Genomic DNA, 25,922 nt, shown 5'->3' on the forward strand with positions numbered 1-25,922 from the left:
CCTTCTATGGTGGTCAGTGGGCTTATGATCACCACTATAATGAGAAAGTTCTCCTTGGATGCTTGGCTTATACTGGTTAGGGTCCCTGACCCATCTAGCTTCCACCCACATATCCCCTCTGGGTCTCTCAATCTTTCTGTTACCTTAAAGGGGATTTTAGCACACCGCTGGGACTTCTTGGGACTGGTGTTTTTCTCTTTGCTGCACCAATCTTCTCTCTTCGGTTCCACAGCACCGCAGCGACGCGCTTCTGCTTCACTTTCGGGTCTGCGTCTGCTGGACCTGTGGAAAATGTCTTCCTTGCCTCGCCGGTGTCCTATGTTCTTCTCTGACTCTGGTCTGCCCACACCATTTGAAACTCCCACTGGTTTCCATTCCTGTTGCCTCTCCCGTCTGGGTTTGACAGCTTGGTTAATTTGTTGTCCATACTTATACAATGTTGCCAGGCTCGATCTGGCGGATTGTAAAAGTCCTTTATTTTTGTTGATAACTTAAGATTCATGGCTCCAAAGGGCCACCTCTTATCAGTACTAGCAGAGTCAATGTCCTTCATGTCTCATATACTCTCCTACAACCTAGTACTTTTGGCTTCAGCTTTACCCTGTGTATTATAGAAGTAGATAGGTTTAATTTCAATAAAAATGGTTCTGAACAGTGGGGAAGGCTAGGGAATATTGGGAGTGACCCCAGGTGATCGTCCTTCTCCCCAGAGGGAGAGTCCCTCCCTATGAGGTCCTCCCACATTAAGCTACCCCTAGGGGGACTTTTGGGTAGCAGATGCACTTCCTCATGTAACCTCATGGAAAAGGGCTTGCCCTTGGGGAGAAATGACAACACCTTGTAAATCGTCAGAATATACAGGAAGTGATTGTTTGAAATTAACATTTTAAAAAAGAAGTTCTTTACAAAGTTAGCATGGTCAATAATATCCTTTCTTTATTATTTGTATAAGTTCATTTGCAAAATAAATTAAAAAACCCACAACTCGTTCAAGACGGCTGTGTTTTTCTCTGCTCAGCTGCTCTCAGCAATGGCTGTGCTGCTCTAGCAAATGCAAACCTGACACTGTGACTCATACCCACTTATAAAGTGAGAGAGACAGAGAGTGAGAGCGATACAAAGAGGAATGGTGACAGAGAGAGAGAGAAAGCAAGAGAGAGAGAGAGCGAAATAGAGGGAGACCAAGTGCTAGATCGGAGTATGATAGGCTGAGTACAGCTTGTTATCCAACAATTGTTCTAACCATTTTTGACTGAATCCTCACTCATGCAAGCTGCTTAATATGTGTTTGCGTTTTATGTTCCTGTTTCATAGTAATTATTCACTCCTCATGAACTTTACATCCACTCACTGAATAACCATGCATGCCAAAACCGATGCAAATTGATAAACAAATGAAATTACATCGTTTAAGTATTTTTCAACAAAGGCATTGACTTATCCATTACATTCTTCTCTATAGCACATACATAACGGCTAAATTAATATCAAACTTGACAAAGAGCATGACAGTATTGCACAACATTGCATTTTCATGACAGTGTGTGAAAAGGTGCAATTACATGCTCTAAAAAAAGACAACTTCAAGTGTGAATTGTCCTGTGCGCAATTCATGGAGCATGAAAGGAGACAGGATGGGCCAGTGCAGTGGGGAAGAAGTAAGATAAGTGAGGAGTTGGTGGGTGTGAGTCACGCAAGGGGGTGAGCAGACAACGGACTAAAGAGGGGAAGAAGGAGATGGTAGGTGGCTGGAGGGCAACGGTTTTCCCCGAGAAAAGGTGAGCACTGAGAGGGGAAGAATGGACAGAGGTGTTTCAGAGTTGTTTCCTGGAGGGTCCGCGGAAGGAGGAAGAGGATTACAGGGGACCAACAAGCAAAGTTACACCCATTTTGCAACTCCAATTGTTCAGGTATCTCATCAAAATGTTCGTTCATTAATCTTTTATGGCATGCTTAATACCAGAGACCAGTCTCTAAACAAGGGACCAGCATTCGAAATTCCGTTGTTTTGCATTGCCCTGCTTCCAAGGCAAACTCATTGCCCCTGAACTATCATTTCAATAGGGTCATGTAAGAAAAGGGATACATTTCTTCAGCAGATACCCAAATGGACAAAATAAGACATTTTATAGGCAAACAAACTTAAGTGGACTGCAGATAGAAGGGCAGTTTAGAAGGCCAATGGGGTCAGAACCTGCCCAGATGGCCTTCATAACAGAAATGTTTTAAGTATCTTCCTGAAGTTTAGAAGACTCTGTTCTTTGTGCACAGCCAGTGGTAAGGCCATTTCATAGTTCAGGTCCCACGTTTGTCAGGCTTCTTTTCCAGAAGAAACCCCTGTGGGCGGCACTTTGAGACTCATTTGGCTGCATAGTTGGGGCTTAATAGGCCGCAATAGGCCTTTCTTGTGATGCATAGTGTTGTAAAGTCAATGTGATATGTGCTGGGGAGCAAGTGCAGCTTGATGAGTGCCCCTTAGATGTGATCATGTTTCCAGAGGCTCAGGATCGGGTATGCAGAACTGTTCTGGACCACCTATAGTCATGAGATGTCCTTTACGGATAGACCCCATTACACTTCATTGCAGTAGTCTAACCTGGGCATCATCAGAGCCTGCATGATCCAGACTTGGAAACGCAGGTCAAGCACCAGCAGGATTAGGGTCAGCAGGTTAAAGGGGAAGTCCAGTTTTGTCCCTAAGTCTGAACTCTGACAGGTGTTGGTGCCATCAGAATTCTCTTGAGGTGTTAATGATTTGAATTTTCGGTGGCCTTTTTGTGTAAGAGACTTCACAGGAGTTTTCTATAGCTTCGGCCATCATTATCGGTGGCATATCTCAGGGAGAAGGACACTGTCTCTGAGGGAATAGACCAGCCACTGCATCATTACTAACGGTGGTCTCCACCTGGCTGCCAAAGGCTCCAAAAGTACTTGTGTAGGATTCGAGACCTACGGAGTGGAGGAGCCTTACCATTTGAGGTGGGTGAACGAAACTTACTCTGGTTGGCAGGTTGAGAGGCTCGGAATAGGCAGACATGAGAGGGACATGCTGCTCAAGGGACAAGGGTTCCTTGTGATCAGATTTTCAGATTGGCCACTCTGTTGGTTTATCTCCACTCCAGTGGGAGCAGATTCTTATTGTTTGGGTGGCATAGCTTTCAAATCTTACAGAGGGTGGGACACACGATGGAAGGATGAACGAGAAAAAGCCAAAGTGTGAAGTGTAGGAAAGTGGAGTGGGCACTTTAGAAAGGAATTTCCAGAGGGCAATGTTCTCAGGGAACAGGTGAGATTTGTAGGAGGGGGATAAAAGGTGTGGGAAGAGAATGGACTTAGCAAGGGTTGTCTAAAATATGTGGCAATACGGAACCTGTTTCGGGTAAGTGCTGTGTAGAAGAGAGCAGGATGGCGCGGGGTCCACCTGTAGAGGAGCGGCACTCGAGATGTTCCATATTGTTACGTTGTACAAAGCCGGTATCAATCAAGCAATCAAAAATGTTTATTTTGGGTGAAAGCACATACAAAAATGTCATAGCAATTTGGAAAATGCCTCATATTACATATACAAGAGCAGAAAAAGGGAGTTGAGAGAAAAATTCAACAATGCATATTTACCAAACACAACATCACAACTCTTAAATATCACAGTGATATAATTTAGATTTTAAAAAACTAAAACCTGCAAAGATCACATCCTCATTAGAGGTCATTTTGCATAGTGTATAAGCAGCAGTCGCAGAGTGGATAGGACATAACCACTTCATCCTCAGCTGTAAGTACTTTGGGAAGTTAAATAGTAGGTGCACGTCAGACTCTAGATCTGATGTGCAAACAATCTCAATTCTGAGGTGTCAGGGGACCATCGTGAACTCTGCTAGTGGGAGGACCTTCAGCCCACGTTTTATGTAGAGAGCCCGGTTGTACTGTGGAAACATATTGCTAAGTTAGGACTATAGGGTTATATTGTTTTTAAACAATACTTTTCCTGAGATCTTGCTTGGTTGACAGAATTAAGGATCAGAGTTTCCAAGTCCAAAATGGAAAGTTTATTCATAACCTCTTTGGTTATCTCCATGGCACCCACCATACATTCATTCAAGAGAGTGGCCATCCCCATGGTATGCAGAAGGGTCACTCTATGTTTGAACCACTTCCAAGATTTCCCAAAGCCAGTAGTAAGGGGGCCCGGAAAGTAGCAAGGTCTGCACCAGGAATGTTCTGGAGTATTTTTTAACTGTTTGGCCATACATCAATTGTGTCATATTCAAACATAGAATGGGAGTAAATGCAATGAATGCAGCTACACAGCCACATGAATAACATTCTCATCACGTGTGTGAGCCCCTGAAAGCTGTGGACATGTGACCACTCGATAATATACTGCTCCTTCTGATGTAATGGTCATAGTAGAAGGGGCAGTTCATTGGTACCAACCACTCAACATTTTTACATGTGTTCTTTGTTTTTTTGCGTGGCGTCCTAGCCTATATTTAACGCAGTAGTCCTGCTTCATTCTTATTTGTTTTTGTGCCATGTGAGGTTGATAGGCCACCCGATGGATAAAAGATCTCAGATCTACTTGACAGATGCTTACGGACAGGAGGATTGTGAGCATAATGTTTGCCCTAAACACAGGATGAAGGTGATGGTGTCGACACATGTTCCCCATTCCAAGTCCAACAGTTGCACCCACTTAAAGGGTTGTCCTACAACTGCAGCCTGTGTCTAAGTCCATCCTTTGCAACACAGAATTTTCTCACTTTAAACATTCTGTTGATTTGTTCTCAGGTTTTTGTCCACGTGTGGTCATGTGTAACGTAGCTGGTTAGGAGGTATCACATGATATGCTAGAGGTGTGGGATTGATGACAATCACCAAAACATGTCAGAATCTCCTCAATAGCTATTTTAAGCATGCAACTTTCAGGATTCAATGCTAGATGGCTTTTTCATGCTTGGAGACAGTAAGATATTTGATAGCCAGGTTTGTTTAAACATATGCAACACTATAATATGTTGTCAGGACATATTGACTTTCTTTTGCACTGTATTATGTCCTTTTCAATTTTGCACAAATGCATGTTTGATCAAGAAAACAGACATATGTCGAATTGTACATAGGTGACAATCAACTGCAGGGATTGATTTCATCAAGGGGTTAAATTCACGTCTGATAGACAATAAGAGCGAAGCTCGAGTTGTCGATAAAGTAACTCAGAACCCCGAAGTTGAATATTTCTTCTTGGTTGATAGTCACCAATGGGCAAATGTATGTTGTGAACTAGTGTCTTCGACCGATTCAGCATTTTAGAAGAAAGGCTAGGTCGTTTCCTGTGAGAGAGCCCTTGTTTACTGTTAGCTCTGCCTGCGTTGCTAATATTGGAGGCTTTTGGCATGGTCTGGGCTGCATCCCTGAGAGAATCTTTTGGAGGGACCCCAGCTTTGTAAGGTAGGTCAGCATGTGTGTGGGGTAACCACAGTGAAATATGACTTTTATATTTCACTGTGGTGACATCATAGCAGGGAGTTAGTACTTTGAGAGTACTCCATAGTCACTGAATTTGAGCAATGGAACCCATTGAGCTTTGATGAGTAGTAAGTTACATCCATCCTAGAAGTCTTACATAACCGCCCGTGATCACAAAGATATACCCAAGTAAATTAGGCTGTGTATGTTACTTGGTTAGATGTGTTCTGTATTTTGGCATTCTCTTTTAGTGCTACAGACAAATAATGAATTACATGATGTATATAGGCATTTGTCATCAGAGAATGGCTGTTCACATTTTTGAAATAATCAGAACCATTGGTCAGTCCCATTAGTGACAGATGAAACAATACGAACGAGTACAATTCACTAAGGTGCTGTGAGAGTTAGTTTTAAATCGAAGGAGCATGATCTTGCTTGGAAGCAACAAAAACAAATCCTGTGTTTCATATATTGGTCTGGCATCATAACAGAGCACCCTTAAAATGTGAACCTAGATGTGTAAAAGGGCATATGGCCTCCGTTGTATCTGTGAACATACCTGCACGTTTGCTATGACATCATCACTGAGCAGGATTTCACATCACTCTGCCATCTACAACTAAAGTTAGTATCTGGCTCTGCACGGTTGGGTTAGTGGTAAGTGCTGCATACAATCCGACAATATAGGATGTCACACCTGGGACAGCCTTAGAATGGATTGAATTTCAAGGGAAATGACATGTGATCTCGTAGGATAGCTCGTAAGATAAAGACTGGTGTTTAATAAAGCTGTCATTGTTCAATACATTAATTGCAAGAGGACTGACATCTGTAATTGGCGTTGGTGATACATTTGAGTCATGGAATCCATTCCCTTTTTCGCCACCACGCAATTTCTATGCAATGTAAAGGCATATGCAAACTTGCTAATGAAATTACATCCTTAATTTATTGAAAGGGTTATCCAACACGGGCTATTCAGTTTAGCTCAATAATGTGCAGCATTTCATTATGTAAAATATATGGATTTCTTTTATATTCAGAATAGTAATTGATTGCAAATGCATACCTATGTGTAATATCATTAATGACACAATTAAATAATAGTTGATAAAGTAAAAATCAAAGTATAATCATTTATTAAGATTGCATTATTGATTTTGTTCATGTGCTTGCATTTTAATTGATTCTATTATATTAAACTGAATCTGGCCAGGAAATTAGACTCCTTGAGAATTGCAGAAAAATTGAAGAGAAAGAATTTGTACTACGAACCATTGTGTACTGACAGTAATAAAGAGCAGTAAGAAAAGGAACGTGATGAATACAACCAAACGACATGATGCTATATTCTTAGTTTGAACTTAGGAGAGAGATGAGGCGTGAGGAGGGACTCAAAGCCTGTAGGTGCTGTTTGGTTATTTGCTCGCCTCCCATTGAATGTCATGACCATTCCCAACCACCGCCTATGCCTCTACACCCAAAAAACTGTCCCCTAGGATATGTTTGGGTCTAGCTATTTGCTTTCTGACAGAGGCAGTGCTAGGGGGTGGTTTAGGGGGCTATAGCCCTGGGTATTTTGCTTGTAGCCACAGATAGAATTTTAGGGGCTACACCCAAAAGTCTAGCTAGCACCGAGCCCGCACAGTCCTGCATGAGCGTAGCTGCAGATCTTTTCCAGACCTAACAACACTCTTGCTTTCTGATCATCCTTCTGAAAGGTAATGACTGAATTGCTGTTGTAGACTATCTAAAGCAGGACTGGATGGCTTTCTCAGAAGTGGAGTGGGAAAACATGAGAGCTCTGCTGCCCTAATATGCCCAGGTGCTAGCTCCATTTGCCAGCTGTTGCTATATTATAGCTAGGTGCTATCTATGTGGCGGTGTCTAGGGGGTGCAGATCACGTGCCTACACAAAAGCCATTACTGTTGTCTGTGCACATGCTCGTTAACAGTGAGCGGTAACTATAAAATATGCTATCAGTGAAGAGTGAGAGTGAGGACAGAGTGTAAGGAAGAACATTCCAAAGCTCAGGAACCACAGGGATAATGATCGGAAACAGGACTGAGCACAAGGACAACGTGAAACAGTTAATAAAAAGAATACAGATGGGGTCCATCAGGAGATGTCGTCCATAAGCACATGCAAAGGCATTAAGCAAATAGCAAAACTGAAGACACTCCCAGAAATAAAGCCAAAACCAGCAGCAAGCGAGAGAGATGAGATTGCATAAAAGATAAATGGCAGAGTTCAAAATGGAATGAGGCGAGAAAGAGCATTAGCAGGAAAACCAAGAAGGAGTCAAGAACAGTAGTCAAGGTGAGAAAAGACCAGTTCAGAAAAAAAAGTATTTCTAGCTAAATGAGTTTGAAAAAGGGCAGATTGTATGTATGTACTAAAGCTGGAAATGGGAAGATAGGGGCAACGAAGAGAGGCTATTGGCAAAGGAAGGAGAGGAATACAAGATGACACGCAGAAAAACAGAAAGTGGTGTTGGACTTTTGTAAGGGTAAAGACCAAATTACAACTAGAAAGTAGAATGAAATTAGGGGGGACGATTTGAATGCAGAAATATTATGTATCTCCTCGATTTAAATGTCTTTATTTGGTATGATTAACAGCATACGTAAACATACGTAATGTGCATTATATTATGCACACGCTTCATATTGCCTGATAGAATGTATAGATCTCCCATAAACATGAGTATACTATACAAACTATTTCTATGTCTGTCCTTTACTAAGGCTTTTCCCATTTTTATTCAAGCCACATATAGCATCTGTAAATTAGGTCTCAGTTAGGACTCCTGAGCCATCCACAAACCCCCACCTTTGCATTCATTCGTCTGAGATAATCACACTTACATGGAATGTGGACTCTCTGATGATAATTTCAGAAAGTTCTTAGGCAGAATGGGATTTCAGATGCCTATATACGGTAACACACACATGTTCTTTCATAGGGTAACATACACATGTTCTTTCCTCTGTGCGTTGAGTTTGTCTGTAGAAAGGCTGTGGATGAGAGAGTACTGCACCCTTCAAAGGCACGGGTAGATACAGAAGACATGGAGGTAGTTACACAACATGTTTGATTTACCTTATACTACAACAGATGCTTCTGCTGCTGTTATTGTTTCTGGAACTGATGGTCACTGGTAATGAGGATGGGACTGAGAGTGTAGATGAGACTGCGGGTCAGAGGATGGTGGAGGAGGATGAGGAAGTGGCAGAGCAGCCACAGAGGAGTAGTGAAGGAGCCTAGAAGTCAGTGTAGTCAATGCTACATGGATGGGGAGGAGGCACTTGGCACTAAGAGTAAGCAAGACAGGTGCCAGGATTTCCTCTAGATGTACAGGGAGACAAAAGGAGATGATCCTGCTATGCCATCATTGGGCCTCATGAGTGTGGCGGTCCGGAATTAAGGGTGCCGGTAGCAACGTACCGGCACGCATATCAGACCGCCACACTACAAGTCTGCAGGCGAGGCCATTTCGCCTGGCAGGTCTGACCTGCTGGGCACAACGGCACCGGCCCTCAGAGCATTCACAGAAGCACTGTCACCGTTAGCAACGGTGCCAGTGCTTTCCATCTCCCCACTCCCATGTAGTTCTATGGGGCTTCATGGGAATGGGGATTAACATTAGGCAGCGCCTGACCACCTGATCTGCTGGGACTTGTAATGTCCCAGTGGCACTGGCAAGTCAGGCACCGGTAAAGTGTTGCAGGGCTACGGCCGGACTCATAATGAGGCCCATTGTGTTGCCCATGGGATTATTTAAAGGTGCCTGACAATATTTTTGCCGCAGAGGCTACAATGCAGGGCACCCTGATGCAGATGACTTTCAGGAGTGATAATATCACTGCCACCTTTTTACTGGTCACCAGAGTGGCGCTGGCACCGGTGTGTATATTCCAATTTCCATGCCCACCCTGCCCCTTACCATTGAGGATGCGGAGGCCACTGTTTCATCCCAGATGTCACAGGGCGCCAGGAAACTATCTCTCTCTGGTAAGCACAAGTGTATCCCTGCAGTAGGTGAAACACAGAAAAAAGAAAAATCCCAACAGTTTGGTACTTAATGCCTACTGAGTAGTCCCATCTTTAGCTAGGGATAAGTGTTGGAGGAGGGGGATTTGCCAGTGGGATGCACCTTTCTTTGAAGAACTGAATAAAACCTATTTGAAAACGATGACAGTGTTGTTGTGGTGGCACTGATTTTGCTTTTGGCTGTTTATGTTTCTTCTGCTCAATTTCTGAGGATAGGCATGGTCATGATTACGGGGTACTGGTGCCGGGGTCTCCTGTGGTGCCAGGTTATGGTGCTGGATGGAGGAAACATATGTTCTTGTAGGCATTCTAAATGGTAAGAAGCCAGAGAATCCATATAAAAAGAAAACCGTGAAATGCATTTAAACGTGGTTTACAGGTGAAAAATGCTGGATTAAGTTAGGTTGCCATTCATTGATAAAGACCAACATATGATTAGTTGTAGACAGGTATATATTTCACTGTTATGGTTCTCTGGAATTGTGAGTTGTGGGCCATCTCAGTTCCCACAGATCCATTATGTCAACAAACTTGAATGTGTTTGTATGGTGAGCTGGCAAGGCAGCAGCTATTTGGACTTATTCCTGACTTTTTCTGTTGAGACTAAGGAGATGGACACTGGACATGATTATTATTATTAGTTGTATACGCATTCCGTAAGGTGGGAGGTCCTGCCTGCCAAGAAAGTGGTCAGACATTCGCAATGAGGGGGTCTTAGAGTGTCATGCATCCCACTTAGTAGGGCTTCTGCAATCTTTCTTTGGCTAGGCAGCTTCCTCCACACTTTGACAAGGCAATGGAGCAAACTCTTCAGAATTATGGGAGTTTCGCATAGGATTAGATGCCTGAGACCGAGACCAAGAGCTGCATTAATTCAAACCTTTCAGCATCGACCAAACCAGTGCTGGTCACCACATTGACCTTTTGCAGGGTTCTTTGGGGGCAAAGACACACAATACATATTCCCTTCAAACATTCCAAATATTCTGATCCTGGTTTATGGGTCTTCTGGAAATCCATTCAAGTAAGCCACGACCAGATATCGCTGGGCCCGTATAACACACACTTAGGGCCTGATTCACAGACCGTTTTTCGATGGGATTGCACCATTATGAAACCCTTCTGTGAATCAGGCCCACACTAGGAGAAATGTCTCACTGCAGAACACTTCCATGTAAGATGTTGGAAGATGGGCGGCTCAGAGGCATTCCAAGCATGCAAATCAAAGCTGTGTTCTTTAAAGTTCTTAAAATGGCTGCCAGCAACTTGGGGGGCCCTTGAGGGATGGGAAATAAAGATATTTGCCTGTGGAACTTGACAATATACTTTGTGACCCCTTGGGCTCGGGACCCTAGCTTCCATGTGGGTGTTCATTATGGTTTGCTTCTCTAAGACTTCAAAAATTATGAACTAGTTAGGCACAATGATAAAGGATAGAGGTCTGCTACTTGGGACATTTAGCCTTGCAATAACACTGTGTAATTACTATTTAAGCAATAGAACCCTCGCGTCGGGGGCATTACCGAAGGCCCCGGGGCATTACCAGAGTCGGTAATGCCACCGACGCGAGGGTTCTATTGCTATTAGTACCCCGGCCCGCAAAAATTGCGTGACCAGGGCACTAAAAGCTTTTTCTTTGTCCCGAAACGCTGCAGCATTTCGGGCGCTGCAGCGTTTCAGGAAAAAAAAAAAAAAAGAAAATGGCCGCTGCCATGGAAAGGGAAAACGGAGTCCGTTTTCCCTTTCCATGGCGGCCATCGGGAGCGGATGCGCTGGGAATACAAGTGTTCCCAGCGCGTCCGCTCCCGAAAAAGGATCAAAAGGAAGGTAAGTGGGGTTGGGAGGGTGGGAGTGGGACGGGGGAAGAGGGGGAAAAAAACAAACAAATAAACGTACCTGCGTCCTCGGCGGGGGACGAGGGAAGCCCCCAGCCGTGTGGAGGCGCAGAGCGGGGATGGCCCCGCTCCGGGTCTCCACACAGCTGGAGGCTTCCCTCGTCCCCTGCCGGGGACGCAGGACCAAGAAGGTAAGTTGGGGGGGTGGGTGGAAGGGAGGGAAGGGAATTTAAAAAAAAAAAAAAGACTTATCCGAGTCCCCGGCAGGGGGCGAAGGCATCCTCTCGGCCGCGGGGAGGCTCGAAGCGGGGATTGCCCCGCTTCTAGCCTCCTCATTGGCTGAGGGGTTGCCACGCCCCTGCCGGGGACAAAGGCCGTGGAATCCCGACAGAAGGATTCCCGGCCGGGTAGGGACCTGGCGAGAGCCAATCAGAATGCTTGTTGCATTCAGAGTGTCTCTCGCCGGGTTACTAATATTTTGCAAAGCGAGATCCAACCAGATGGACAGACAGCTAGTTTCATTGTGGAAGAAATGTCAGTGACTGCTCAGTCCATTTTTAAGTACCTCCCCACCCCATTTTTCGTTGTGCCACTGATAATAAGATTACCGTCCATTTTGAATGGTTTTGGTAGGATTCTTTTCTAAATACCCCTGGTGAGGGGTTCATATAGACCAACCTGCACTGTGTCTGCAGGAGACATCTCTAAAAAGGTCTAAACTCTCACTGGTAAACCTGAAAGAGCAGTTTTACTTCACTGACGCGAGGGGAGGGGACTGGTATACAGTTTGGATTACACACAGTGCAATACCAAAAAGGATTTCCAAAGCTGTGTGTTCTGAAATGCATATACTATATTAATTTTTAAGCAGTTTATAACAGTCTACTTTCCAAGATTATGCATAGTTATAAAAACTGTACGATTGTCTTAAAGTGACATCAGAGACACTTGAAATCACAGCTAACACAATTGAAATGTTCACTCAGTATAAACTGCTCAGTTACAGATTTAAAGTGGGGAAATGCACAAACATTAAAAATAAAAGATAAAGGTTTATAATTCATAACAATGTCTCATAAGTGCAGTTCATGCACCTAGACAAGCACTGATTCCAAGTGCACAGGCAAGTGCAATTTGCAATTATTTATCAGCAATTTAAAATATTTAGAAAAGTTGCTATACAAGTGTTATGTGAAACAGAAGGTATTTTCTCAAGTATTCACTAGACGGGCAGCAATGTGACAGAAAATCTGCAGGATTACCACCAGGCTTGGTTACCGTTACTGCCACTCGGTCCTGTGGCATTTCCACAGGATCACGATTGGTGGTAAGGTGGTGTGAATGCCTATTTTTGGGGTCCATAGGACTCCATGGGGATTTTTAATGGATTTACTGCAGGGGATAATGATGTGTGGTAAATTCACTGAGTTTTGTCAGGAAGGTAGGTGTTTTGTCTCCAGATTTTTAATGGAGGTAAAACGTCCACCCTATTACCAAACCCCTAGTACAGCAGTGACAACATTCAGCAGTAATGTCACAGTGATGGAATTACCACCACTTTACCACCATGTTTACCACACCTCTGTACTTGTAATGAGGCCCTTTGTATTATATGCCCCAGGTGTCATGATGACCCAACTAGAGAGCCAGGAGGATCTCAAAGAAGAAGTTTAAGTCCAGATTTCACTGCCAAAAAGTGAGGATAGCGAAGGCTGCAGAGAAGATCAACAAGGCCAATCAAGAAATGTTGCAGTCAACCGGGCACTCAGAAAGGGTAAACAGCTGTGGCAATGAGGCCCATATTTGGAATACCAGGGCCGGATAGGGGCCCAGCAGCACAGGGAATACTACACAACATTGTTAACACTGTTGTGTCCAACTAGACACCAGCGTCCCATGTGATGTCAGGGCCGGAATGACAAGATCCTTCATGATATACACCCCCCTTCAGTCAACCCATGATGAAAAGGGCACAGCAGAAGGTGCAGCATCGCAGCAACCTTAGAGGTGACCTTTGCAAAAGACCACAGGAGAGAAAGGTTCTAGCACAGACAGCAGGATTGGTTGACCAATGAAGAGCAGCAGCAGAGCCGAGAGGCAGAATGTCCCCTGAAAGCTTTTGCTCAAAGGATGAGCACTGCGCAGCACCAGCTCCGGTCCAGGCCTAACAGGAGCCCTTTGATATGATGAACAGTGCACATATCCAAGAGAGTTTGGGAGGTCCCAGCCAGCAGAGACGATGGTGGACATACTGTGCCCATTGGTTCAAGGGAAGACATCACCTTGAGCAGGCTTAGTTGGACAGAAGCACAATTGTATCTTAAGGAGGGCAGGAGTCAGCAAAACAGATTTCTGGGAAGTCTGTCGCAATCTCCATGGTTGTCTTGGATTCCTCAGAATCCAGACAAGTGGTTGCCTAATCAACCCTGACTATACACCTTGCAAGTGCTACCCCAGCACTTCAATCACTGACTGTGCATTATTCAAATAATTGGTGAGCATTTAATGTTTCATGGCTCGCCAACTTCCTCTCATGGCATCAAATGATCAAGGATGTTGAATTAGAGCATCCGGAACACTATTATCTGGCTAAATTGGATTTCATTCATACTGCTTCCTTTGCGGTTTCTATGCAGAACAGGTGAAAGATGATAACCATTTCTGATTATTCCTGCCAACAAATGACAGGGGTGTTGTGTTAAGGATTTCAATCAGTCAATACACACGGGTCTCAGCCTAGCATGTAATGCACAAATTAAACACTTATTTATTGTGTCTATAGGTTCAATATTCTGAGTGATATACCACTCATATCACACCCTTCTCAAAATACTCCCCAGGTCACAATGGACCAGGGATCAGGCTGGTTGGTAAAGGTAAATATTTATTTATTTATCAAAATTCAAATCAACATATGTTTCAAAATATAAGGGGCAGTAATCACCAATGTGGTGACAATACAAATAAGAAAGTAAGTAAGGTAATTGAATTCCCTGTTTAGCAACACAGAATGTAAAACACAGCCTCATTACACGGACGGCGGTGGACCAAGATGCTATTAGCACCTTGGTCCATGCTGGTAAAATACTGGCACCGCCTTGGTGGAAAGGGGAATTACCGCCCTATTCCAAGGTTGATGGGGCGGTAATTCCCCCTTCCCCCATTGCCCTTCCCCATTCCCATTTTTGCCCCATAGGGCATAATGGGAATGGGGAAGGTGCTAATTACGGCACCGCAAATTGCGGTACCGTAATTAGCTCCCTGGTCCCTTTGCGGGTTGGTTTTTAACGCCTGCAAAAAGCAGGCGTTAAATTCTCCAACCCGCAAAGGGACCTCATAGTAAGGCGGTAAGGATTTACCGGTACCGGTAAACCCTTACCGCCTACCGTGTAATGAGGCCCACAGAAAAGAACAGTTTTGGCTTGTTGAAAAGATAGTGTTGCAAAGTCCTTAATTCACAAATGAGCAATTATACACAGATGCAAGTAAGCAGCAGGTATTCAGGAATGAAAGAACAGTGCACAGGGTTTTAATGCAATCTCTACTCCCCAAACAAGAGAGAAAACGTTTTTGGAACGTTTACACTTTTAAATTGACAGTTGAAAATGGCTTAGGAAAACAATGAAAAGCATGCAAAAATCCTCAAATTCTATAAATTCCTATGGAAGCAACACTGAAGAGGTCCTAACAAACATAAGCTATAATATGAGCAATAGTACACACTTTAAATCAGAATGGAAGTTTGGAAATACTTTGAATGAGAAAACACACATGGAAAACTTTTGCAAAAATATGAATTCCCGCCTAATTTTCGCTATATGATTATTTTTAAAAAATGGGTCAAAGACACTTGTTTTGGGATGCCGTTTTTGGTTGTGATGTAGCTACAGGTCTTAGGTTTAACTCACAGTTGAAATTAAGTCTCTAGCTATAACATTGAGGAAGTTATGCAAGTTTGAATGAGAGGCATTTTTGAGAAAAATTAACAGAGAAAAACAGAAATTCGGTTTTAAAATGACAGATTGGTTTTATTTGAACTAATTAATGACTAAGAAAAAGAAGAATGCCACCCGGGAATCTCCACAGTTACGCACGGCCGATTGTAACCATCCACTTGGCGGATACTCCGTTTTTCTTTTATGGGAATTACTTTATTTAACTCAAATCACTAATGGCTTATGGTCTAGTAAAACAAATGAGAGAAAATCAGCACTAACACTAGGGATTACAGACAGGGTTGCAAGAATGGTTCTGACAATATTAGAGGTTCTTAAGTTAAAGATGGGATAGGTTAAGAGATGGGGATAGGGCAAGGTAAATATACTATCGGTTACTATGATTCCTGTTGATAGTTACAGTCCACTGTAAATTAAGATTGGACCGTCAGGTTCTGGTCATCATGGATCAGGTCTACAGGCAGCAGGGCACTTCTGGCAGAATTGGATCAGCTGGGCGGTTCTGGTCAATTGGACTGGATTGGATTGGCCCTTCTAGTTGCTGGACACTGTAGATCAGTGGAATGGCGAGTTTCAGCAGGCAAGCCTTAATGGTAGCGAGACAGACTGGATCAGAATGAATTCCCTTGAGTTTGGGATGGTTCAGGATTTGGGGCTAGCTAAAATAGATTTCAGCAAATGCTGAGGCCTGGGTTTTGCAAAGAAGTATGTATCAGGAACAAGATGAAGAATTCTGGAACAGGGCGCCAAGCGGAAATCAGGAGGTAGTCAGGAATCAGTGTGTGTTTGTGTGTTGTGAGGTTCTCTTATGTGTCATGCCAAATGACATTTCTCAGTTTACATTAGGGGCAGACTTACAACCCACAAGGCTCTGATAGGTCAAAGGCACTTGCCTTTTTCTAGTTGAAAGCCAGAAAGGGTTGTCATATTTTATGATGTGACTTGGGAAACTCCCACAGTTATTAGGACCAAAGTTTAACTTTCCAACAAATACACATTTCTATAAGTGTGCCCTCTAATAAAATCAACAAATACATTGCATATGGTGTGGGTTATATTTACCTAAAACTCCCACGTCAGTGAGACATGGCTTTGTCTTTCTGTGGAATTGTGTTAATTTTGGCCTAACAATTCCTAACAATTCCTAATTCGGTACATATCTGTGCAATCACCGCTAGAACACGTTTGTACAATATTAGATTTGCAGTATTAATTGTCTTTAGTGTTTTTGTATAACTTTTGTCCCTTATACAGTACAGGGTTCAATCACGTCTTCAAAGAAAGAGCATACAATTAGATTTACAACTACCAACTTTTAGATTTATCTTGTGACAAAGTTAAACGTCTTTAAAGCTTAATTGCATATAGGCATTTAACCACCAAAAGTTCTTAGCAGTTTGTTTTACTGTTCTTTCAGCTGGCAACAGCTGTCAAATTCCTTTGATCAGGGTGAGGTGCATCTTCCTTGAGAGGGAAGTTTCCTGTCCCTCTCCTGTGAATATGAGTGTTCAAGCCTTCCATTGACTTTGGCTGGGGCCCAGACACAAGTCTGATGAGTTCTTTGTCATGAGTATGCGAAAACCTCCCAGCAGCAATTAGTCCTTTCCTGCCAGCAGTGAGGTGTTATCCATTCCCAGGCTAAGGCTGTCAGATCAGAATTAAATAGTTAATGAACTCAAGACTGGGTTTTAACTTTGAGTTACCTACACCTTTCATTAAAACATAGAAATGACATTGTGTATAGGTGGATTTTGTCATTTCTTACAGAATCAGGCCTTTCAACAAAACATGCTTTACAAACAGGCGATTTGCACTTCCTTCCTGGAAAAAGCACATTACTGAATCTTTTAATTCAGATTTTCCTCTGCAGCACACACATTTTATTCAGCACCATTTCTTTCCTTGAGTGCTGGGATTTGTTTTGCAGTCTGGATATATGTATCCAGCCTTTGTTTGAAGTTTCTGCCTGCACAGTTGAAATAGTTACATATTGCCATTTTTAGCTGCATTTTTCCTGTGGAACTGAAAACAAATGTTTTTGGGCTGGTTTTTCATGCAATACATTTCTTAGCTGCTGTCAGTTACTGAGGCCCGACTCCTCTGAGCCACACTGGATGATCTGTAATTCTTTTACTCTCAAGGATTCACTGGAAAATAAATGGATCTAGCACCAAAAACAGCACTTTGAAGGTTGCAAAGCTACATTTTAAAAGAGACAAAAAGGTAGTTTGCCTGATATCTGCGCACAAAAACACAATTCAAACTATATTTAGCATGAGTTTTAATTGACAAATTCTTGAACAGCCTGACATGTGTTTTGAGCTAAGAGGCTCGTCATCAGAGGCTGGTAATTCTTGTATTTCTTGTGAGGTGGGTCAGCCTGACAATGTATTGGATCATATTACAGATCATAAATAATGTGAGCTCCACTAAATATATACCGCTTCCATTGCGTAGAGATGCCGGCGTCTCTGCCAATGTGAACTGGAGCTGGTCAGCAAGAAAATTACCAGCCTCTGATTATAAATTATAAAACATCTATTTGTAATCCAACAAAAGTTCTTATCACTGAAACCCATAGTTAACAAAATGGGAGGCGAGACTACAGAGTCCCTGCGGATCTATCAGTGTCTCAGACCAGTTAATATATTTTTCCTGAATGATAACTGAATAAACATAGTAAAAACATACACTTATCCAGTATCAGCTGCATACCTTAAATGCACAGAGACCCACAGTAAATACAAACCCTTTATATCAATACATTAGGGAATTACTTATTGAAGAGCAGAGATCTTCCGATGATGGGAGGGTGCTTGTTTATTTTGTTTTATTTATGTATTGGTCATTCAAATAGCGCCTATACACTTAAGTCATGTGTCAAAGCGCTCCAATGCAGGGAGGGCGAGTAATTAAACATAAAATTGACATTCTTGCTGGCAAGAACCCTCAATCCATTACAAACTTTGCTAAATAATTATGTAACCCTTATGCACACTAGGGCCAGATTCACACAAAAAAGCAAAATTAAAGGAGCGCAGAGAATGTGCTCATTTCATTTGTGCTTTTTTAGAAATGGGTAGGTCACCTAATTCTCAAAGGTGACCTACACATTTCAGGAGGGGCTGGACTGCGGCATAAAGATGTGTTGTCCACCCCTTTTGCATACATGTTGGGAACACATTGTATGACAGTCTCCCAGCCAACCGCATGTTTGCTGGCCATGCATTTCACCAAGACAGCGTATTGAAGGGCCCATATCGGTGAAATGAAAAAAGACAAACGCATTTCCAACCCCATTTGCGAGATGGAAATGCTAGTGTGGTGGCCGCGGCTTAATCCGCAGCTGTCACACTTCAAAAATAAATTATGGCAGTGAAAGAGCCTGTCAAGTTTTGCACCTCCCCCTTTGCCTGCTCTGAACAGAAGACCCTCGTTTCCGGGCATTTAAAAGTGCATCCAGTTTGAGAATTTGAGCTGCGCTTTTAAATGCCCTAAACACCCCCTTATTTGCACAAATGCACAAAGAGGGAAAAACACATCATCTGTATGAGTGCATCTAAGATGGACGCAGTCTTTTGGGGTATGTCCCTACTCCACAATGGCAGCATACAGACATAACTGGGGGAATGAGGGAGATATCAAGACATCAAAGGCTCTTATGTCTAGCCACCTTCCTAAATTAATAACATTGGAGGAACTATTTTTTTATCACTACCAAACGTGAGCAAATGTGTTATATGTATCACTGCAGCTATACAATTATCAAACATATTAATTTTCTGGCCTGACTTCTGTTTTCTCTAAACAATGGTCTATATGACACGCATGTCTACACATTTACGACCCGTTATATTTCCTCCCTTAATCTATTTGAGGGACCTCTAAAAAATAATGTTCCATTTGGTACAGGAGGAATAGTCACAATATCAGTGGAGGAGACATCCTTCCAATTGTGGCGCTTGAATGAACATGGCACTAAAAACAAAGTGGCACTAAAAACAAAGTGAAGAACTTAAAAATGTAATTAATGAAGGTTTATAGATCATCCGCTACCTTTATAACCTTTATAACCTTTTCTATTGTGTCCAGTTTATGGCTCTTATTTTGTGGGGCTCATCCTCAAAAAATATGAAACAAGAGGTAATATCCTTCACTTTAACCATGAGGTTTATAATGGAATCTTTGATAGAGGAGGACCAATTCCTCAGCCAGAACCAGCATACTGTGTACTATCCAGCTCTGTGTTGTTTTCAACTCTTTATAATCTTCAGGAAACACTTAAAATGTAGTTCACTAAGTTCTCAAGATAATGGCCATCACCAAGGGATGAACTGACAACACACCATGCACATACATACAGCTGTTTCAACATGACAAGAACAATGGGAACAGTGCGAGCCTTGTCTACTCCTCTGGCTTATCCTGACACAGGTTCATCCATGCACGTGTCCACCCACCCTTTCCGTCACCATGCAAACAAAACCTGCTCAGCCCCTGAGCCTGCCCTCGCATTACAAGGTACAGTATGAGGGTTGTCTGGCCAGCATCCACTGGTATCCCTTCAACTAATCCGCTGAGGCCAACTGGTAATTGCACACCTTTTCTAGTATTCTGAGGTGGACCTGGGGCTTTTAGTGCCATGCTTACTATGACCCAAGCACACTAGTGTGCATTTGTGCCTTTCATGTGTGCAGATAATTGTTGCATGGGCAATGGGGGCCAAGAATACTACAAGTAGACTTGTATGCTGAACCCCCTTTTACAGATAATGCCCTGTTCTACTCCCCATGCACGGGATTTGACAAACACCTAGGAGCCTAAATATGTCTTTGTTCATTCACAGAAGCACCAATCAGCATAATTTGGGCAGGAAATACATTTCCCATATATTCAAATACAGTAAAAACCGTTCCCTATGAATAGAAATAGGTGGGGCATCACAGATGTGTTTCTAGCCATCGCTCATTGTTATGGCGTATCTGTCTCCTCTGCCTCCTTAGACTGTGTGATACATCCTTGCAATGCAACTCACATTTACCCCCAGCCATGATTCATGTCTTGCACAGACAATGCCTCATAGTCTCATGTCATTACCATATCCAGTGTCATTCAAACCGCAGAAGCTAAGACATTCAAATGTGGCCTCCCTGGTCTCCTTAACCCTAATCCGGTGAAGCCATTCGGGGGAGGGAGAGTTCCGCAATATTGGCAGTATTCCCATGACCCATGTCTGCACCATTTGTCCCCCCTGGACAGCCAACATTGAAACACACCCCTCTGCTTGTCCCTATAGACAAAGCCTCCGTCATAGACTTAGCCCTATTGACCATTTTCAACTCCCCTGGCATCTAGGACTCATGTGACAGAAACTTTAGTGCCACTTGTCGTGCCTCCAGTGCTTCTTGTCAGAGCTCTTATCTGAGGCACAAATTACTCTGTTGACACCATGCAAGTTATTTTTGGGATAGCAAGTATCTGGGTCTAATTATTCTGTCTGGTCAGAAGAGAAGGAAGAGTTGCACAGTTGTACCATAATGCTTACAAAACTGCTACATTTCCCAAAGAACGAGCTCATCAGATAGACAGTGGCATTACAGCATCTCATGGCACAAGCAGACGGTAACCTAGTGGCAAGGGGGAAGAGGGCCATCGGTATCACTCAGGACATGTCCTTCATTACAGGAAATGTCAACCTGTTAGTGAAATGGGTGGCTACATCTACCTTGCGGATGAAGGTGCATTCTGTAAAGACAGGTGATGGTATAGACATATATGGATAGGTTAGGTCCAGCAAGGCATGAAGCACATGATGAACAGTCTGACTGGCATCACCAACGCCAAGGCCCTTTTTTCTTCATACACCACCCCTACTTATCTCTGTGCCATTGAAATGCACTAGAAGCCTTACACACGACACTGTGGTGACACATGCCTTCAGAATGACTCATTTCATCAATGCCTGCTTGTTACACCATGGACACCCTTTCTGCGGTCACATCACTGGCAATGACCGCCACCAGTGCTGTGATGTTCATAGTAATGTTGCATTTGTCCCTTATCGCATAGGCACATCTGGTGGTATTACATCTTTGGTTGCACAAGAATCCTAGGAACTTTGAGGGTAATTCATGGAATTATTCTGCGCTGAAATCTCCAGCGTAAGCGTGAGAAACGCAGCTCATGCGTCCGCCCGTTTACCGATAAATGGAAGGCACTGCACGTGGCTTACCTAGGACCTGTGCTAAATCCGAGCGTGGCAAACACGTCACTGTGACATCCCGAAAGCTGTGTGTGAGTCGCCCAGTGAATGTACACACCATCCAGCGCACACACCTAAAAAGGGGGCAGAATATGCGAAATGGGGAACAACACGCGAAAATGTGGCCGTAATGGAAAGTACAGCAGTGAAACCCTCGCAACGCCCACACGCACGCTAACAACACATATTCATGGAATTGAAAAGGGAAAACCCGCACACGCCAAAAGACGGGCAAAGCCGGAAACACTTCCGCCATGCGAAAGCAAGCAGAAGCAGCCGATGCAGCATTAAAGCACGCACAAACAACAAGCAAGCATATACAGCTATGATGAATGCCCCATTCCTCGCAGCAGTGATTGTAGGACACCGCAGGAGGAGGATAGCCAGGCCCCACATTTTTTTACCCTGGACCAGCATTTTTGGGATGCCTGATGAACAGGTCTATGGCAGGTATAGGTTTCCACCTCATATCATCCTAGACCTGGTCACTGAGTGGGAGGATGACCTCACATCACCCGCCTTGTGCTCCCAAGCACTGAGCCCCTTGGAAAAGGTGCTCAATGTCCTGCATTTCTTGGCCACTGAGTCATTTCAGCAGACAACTTCCATAGTTGGGGGTGTCTTATAGGCCACGCATTTACGCTGCCTACACCAGGTGTTGGCAATCATGAGTACACGCCCCTCAGTCTGCAGGCACATATACATGCCCAGAACACCTGCAGTAAGCCAGGCTGTGGTCCAAGACTTTTACGGGGTGGAAAACTTCCCCAGAGTGCTCGGTGCCATTGATTGCACCCATGTCGCCCTACATCCACTTAGGGCCATTGAGCACATCTATCGCAACCACAAGCACTGGCATTCCATCAACGTGCAGGTTGTATGCGATGCTAAGGGAATCATCACCTCTGTCTATGCAAACTATCCCGGGTCCCCACATGACAGTTTCATATACAGAATATCAGCACTACACTGGGACCTGGAAACTGGGAGGCATGGCAACACATGGCTCATTGGTGATTACAAATGCCTGTGCGCATGCACGCATGTGACACACTGACAAATAAACAAACCCAACTATTGACAACCATTATCACCTCCCCAGGTACAGTGCCTACCCTCTGAGCACCCACATAATGACTCTAATATGGAACCCCACCACACCACCCCAGGTAAGATACAGCGCAGCCCATATTGGAACCCGGGGCATAGTGGAGCGTACATTCGGAGTGCTCAAGTCACGTTTCCGCTCCCTTGACCGCTCTGTTGGGCAGCTAATATATGCGCCCCCAGTAGTGTGCAGGATCATTGTTGCAGCATGTGTCCGGCACAATGTTGCAACCCGGCGGGGTGTACCGGTGGAAATTGTAAGAGGATTCAATTCAGCACTACAGCTAAGTTAACGCCTAGTCTAGAATACTGAATGAAAACCCTTATTGATATATCTTTATGTCCAGTTCATGCGTTCTGGATGACTACCCCTATATAACACCCCTCTCTTGGAATCCCCCTGACCCCACTGAGCCAAGAAGTAGTTCTGTTTTGCAAATTAAAAGGTTTATTTGATAATTTAAACAATATATATTATATCACGCTTTATAATAAATTAATAATTGAATAGCACACTTAATCTGATATGATGAAGATTAACAACGGAGAATCTGGCACTAACACACTTCTCTATAATCAATAAGGAGTTGACATGAAATGGATAAGGTAGCACACTGGTAAATAGGAACAAAAGTATAATGTGGTAGAGGATGCTTTATGTAAGCTCAGGTGGATGCAATATTCAATGAATGCAGTACAGAAAATACTCAATATGATTTCAACCAAACAATGTAATCACTTTTCTCTGGCAATCCCCTCCCCCCCTTGATGCAAGGCAAGGAAATGGAAGGAAAACACACAGTTCTCAGAAATGCAATCAATGTAAATCAGTTCAATCCCCCCAAGCTTAGACAACAGAAGTTTAAAACACAGATAGGAGTTTTGAAAACACAGGCCCAAATGCTTTGATATGTGCTAGCAATGGATGAGAAATATGCTGGAAATGCTTTTTAATTCCCTTTCAGAGGTTCAGGGTGAGTGGTATCTAGTTAATATTAGTCCAGGCTCACACTAGCAATGGGGCAGGGATAGTTAGCAGGTTAAACGAATTTCTGGCAAATGGAAGGCAAGCAGCAGCAATTTTTACATGTGAAGAAATTTGCAAATCGCGGTAAAATTCGCGGATGCGCCGAGCGCTATTACAGAGGAACCACAAGGACTATCTCTATCGTTTTGGGGTCCTAGGAAAGCCTAGGATCTCAGCTTCGAAATGAAAGTTACTGCAAGTCTCTAGCACCAACGGTTGCGGAGATATGAGCGATTGAATAAAGGTCGTTTTTCAGATTTGAAATTTTAAACGCACACTTTTTCAGCTTTAAAAATGATGGCAGGATAACACAATTGCTAAGCTGCAGTTCTACTTAGGTTAAAAATGGATTGAATTATATTATTTTAACTAAGAGATGGGTTCTACACAGTTTTACTATGTACTCACACTATATTCTTGAATTAAATGGGCCTCGTCACGGATCTGGTCAGGGTTTTAAACTGGACTCTGGTCTGGTCTGGTCTGGCCTCTGCACTTCACAGTGATCTGGGTCAGCTCTCTCTGCTGGTCTGGGTCTCTCTGGGTACAGCACTGCTTTCTCTCTGGTCTGGTCTCTTAGTTCTGGATAGATTGAAGTCTCTAGTTTGGCTTTCTGGAGGTTGATGGAGGTAAAGTATGGATTTTTCCGGCAGAGCTTCCAGCGGCAGATGGATTTTGAAGGTCCCTATCTGTCCTGTCTGTCTGCTTTTATGTGTTTAGAATGTGGGTGTGTTCTAGCATCACTGACCCTACCTCTCTCTCAGCTTCTAATTGGTCAAACTTCCATTTATCATTTGATTGGGTAATGAACTGTGAGTCAGAGGGATGTCATTTTATGGCTTGCAGATAGGACACTCCTCTGTCAGATTGCACATATTCTATATTTGATAATAAAAGACATATTTCACAGTTACACAGTTGCTTGAAATTACATATACATGGTGTGGCTGAATTTAGCCATGTCTCTGTCCAAATCTGCTGTTTCTAAGAGCTTGCATTCAGAAATGGCACATAATTGACTTTTTAACTGATTTTTCACTTTCTGACATTGACCCAACTTTACATACATGTGTGCAGGGAGTAGGGACATTAACTGATGAAGTTTCAGATTTTTAACATGCATACATTTAGAGTAATATCCACTTTTCCGCTAAAACCCCCCTGAACACGCCACCGGGTCGAAAAACCTCTTAAAATGTGGGCAGAAAAATCACAAGAATTATGGTATCATTTATAAAATTTTCACATGTCCGCTCTATGAATGATCCATCTTTTTAAAGTTATGTTCTGGCTCCAAAGGGGTGTGGTTTACCCTCAGCACAAGGTTGAATTTCTGGTTTTTCCAGTTCTGCCAAGCCAGCTTGCTCTCACAGGCAGTGCTCCTCCCCTTTCCTCAGGAGGAAGCCACTTTTTACGACCATTTACGACTCCTGCCAATAAAACCTTTGCCTGAGCCAGGACAGGGCTTTGTTCACTTTCCTGCAGAGCACAGGTAATTCAATTATCAGATAGATGGCATATCCTTAGTGTGAGCAGCAAAAGGGCAGCTAGGCCTGGGAACACAGCTGTGACTCAAGTTTCACTCCTGATGGGGGTAGTTGCCAGGCAGAATTCAGTTCCTTAAGCCAGGTTTCAGATAAAATGTCACTTTTTGTTCCCCAGTTCCTGCATTCAAATAAAACTAAACATTTTTACATATGCAGCTAGAATGCTGATTCTAAGTGCAAAACTATGACATTTCAACAGTTACAAAGGCATGTGACACCAAACATAGGTCACTCATTTAATCTAAGCATTTTCGATTTTAGTGTCTTTAAATCCAGTGCAACTTAAACTGCTGACTCCATAGCTCAGCCAGTTTTGTTATAAGCATTGTTCTGGGCTCTTCATTTCCCAGATTTTGTAGGCACACAAAACTCCATTCTATCAAATGTCTGCTGGTGTTCAGTGAATATTTTGCACATGTTGCAATGTTTGAAATAGGCACTTTGGCTTGCCTTCAGAGAAACACAGGGTGGTTTTAAACTGCCGGCTTTTGGATAGTGGTGAGTACTGGTACTGCACCCATTTTTGGGATTTAAGAAAATGAATTCCCAACAGTTATGGGTTTGCTTTTGGCAATCAGCATTGCCATTCCCAATGGTTTCAGACTACTGTGTGGGTAGTCCAATGGTGGTTTTAGGCAGTGTCCTTCTGTGCCCATAACATCGGC

This window comes from Ambystoma mexicanum, chromosome 11 (genome assembly GCF_040938575.1).
Source record: "Ambystoma mexicanum isolate Mex_15411 chromosome 11, UKY_AmexF1_1, whole genome shotgun sequence".
Taxonomy (NCBI): domain Eukaryota; kingdom Metazoa; phylum Chordata; class Amphibia; order Caudata; family Ambystomatidae; genus Ambystoma; species Ambystoma mexicanum.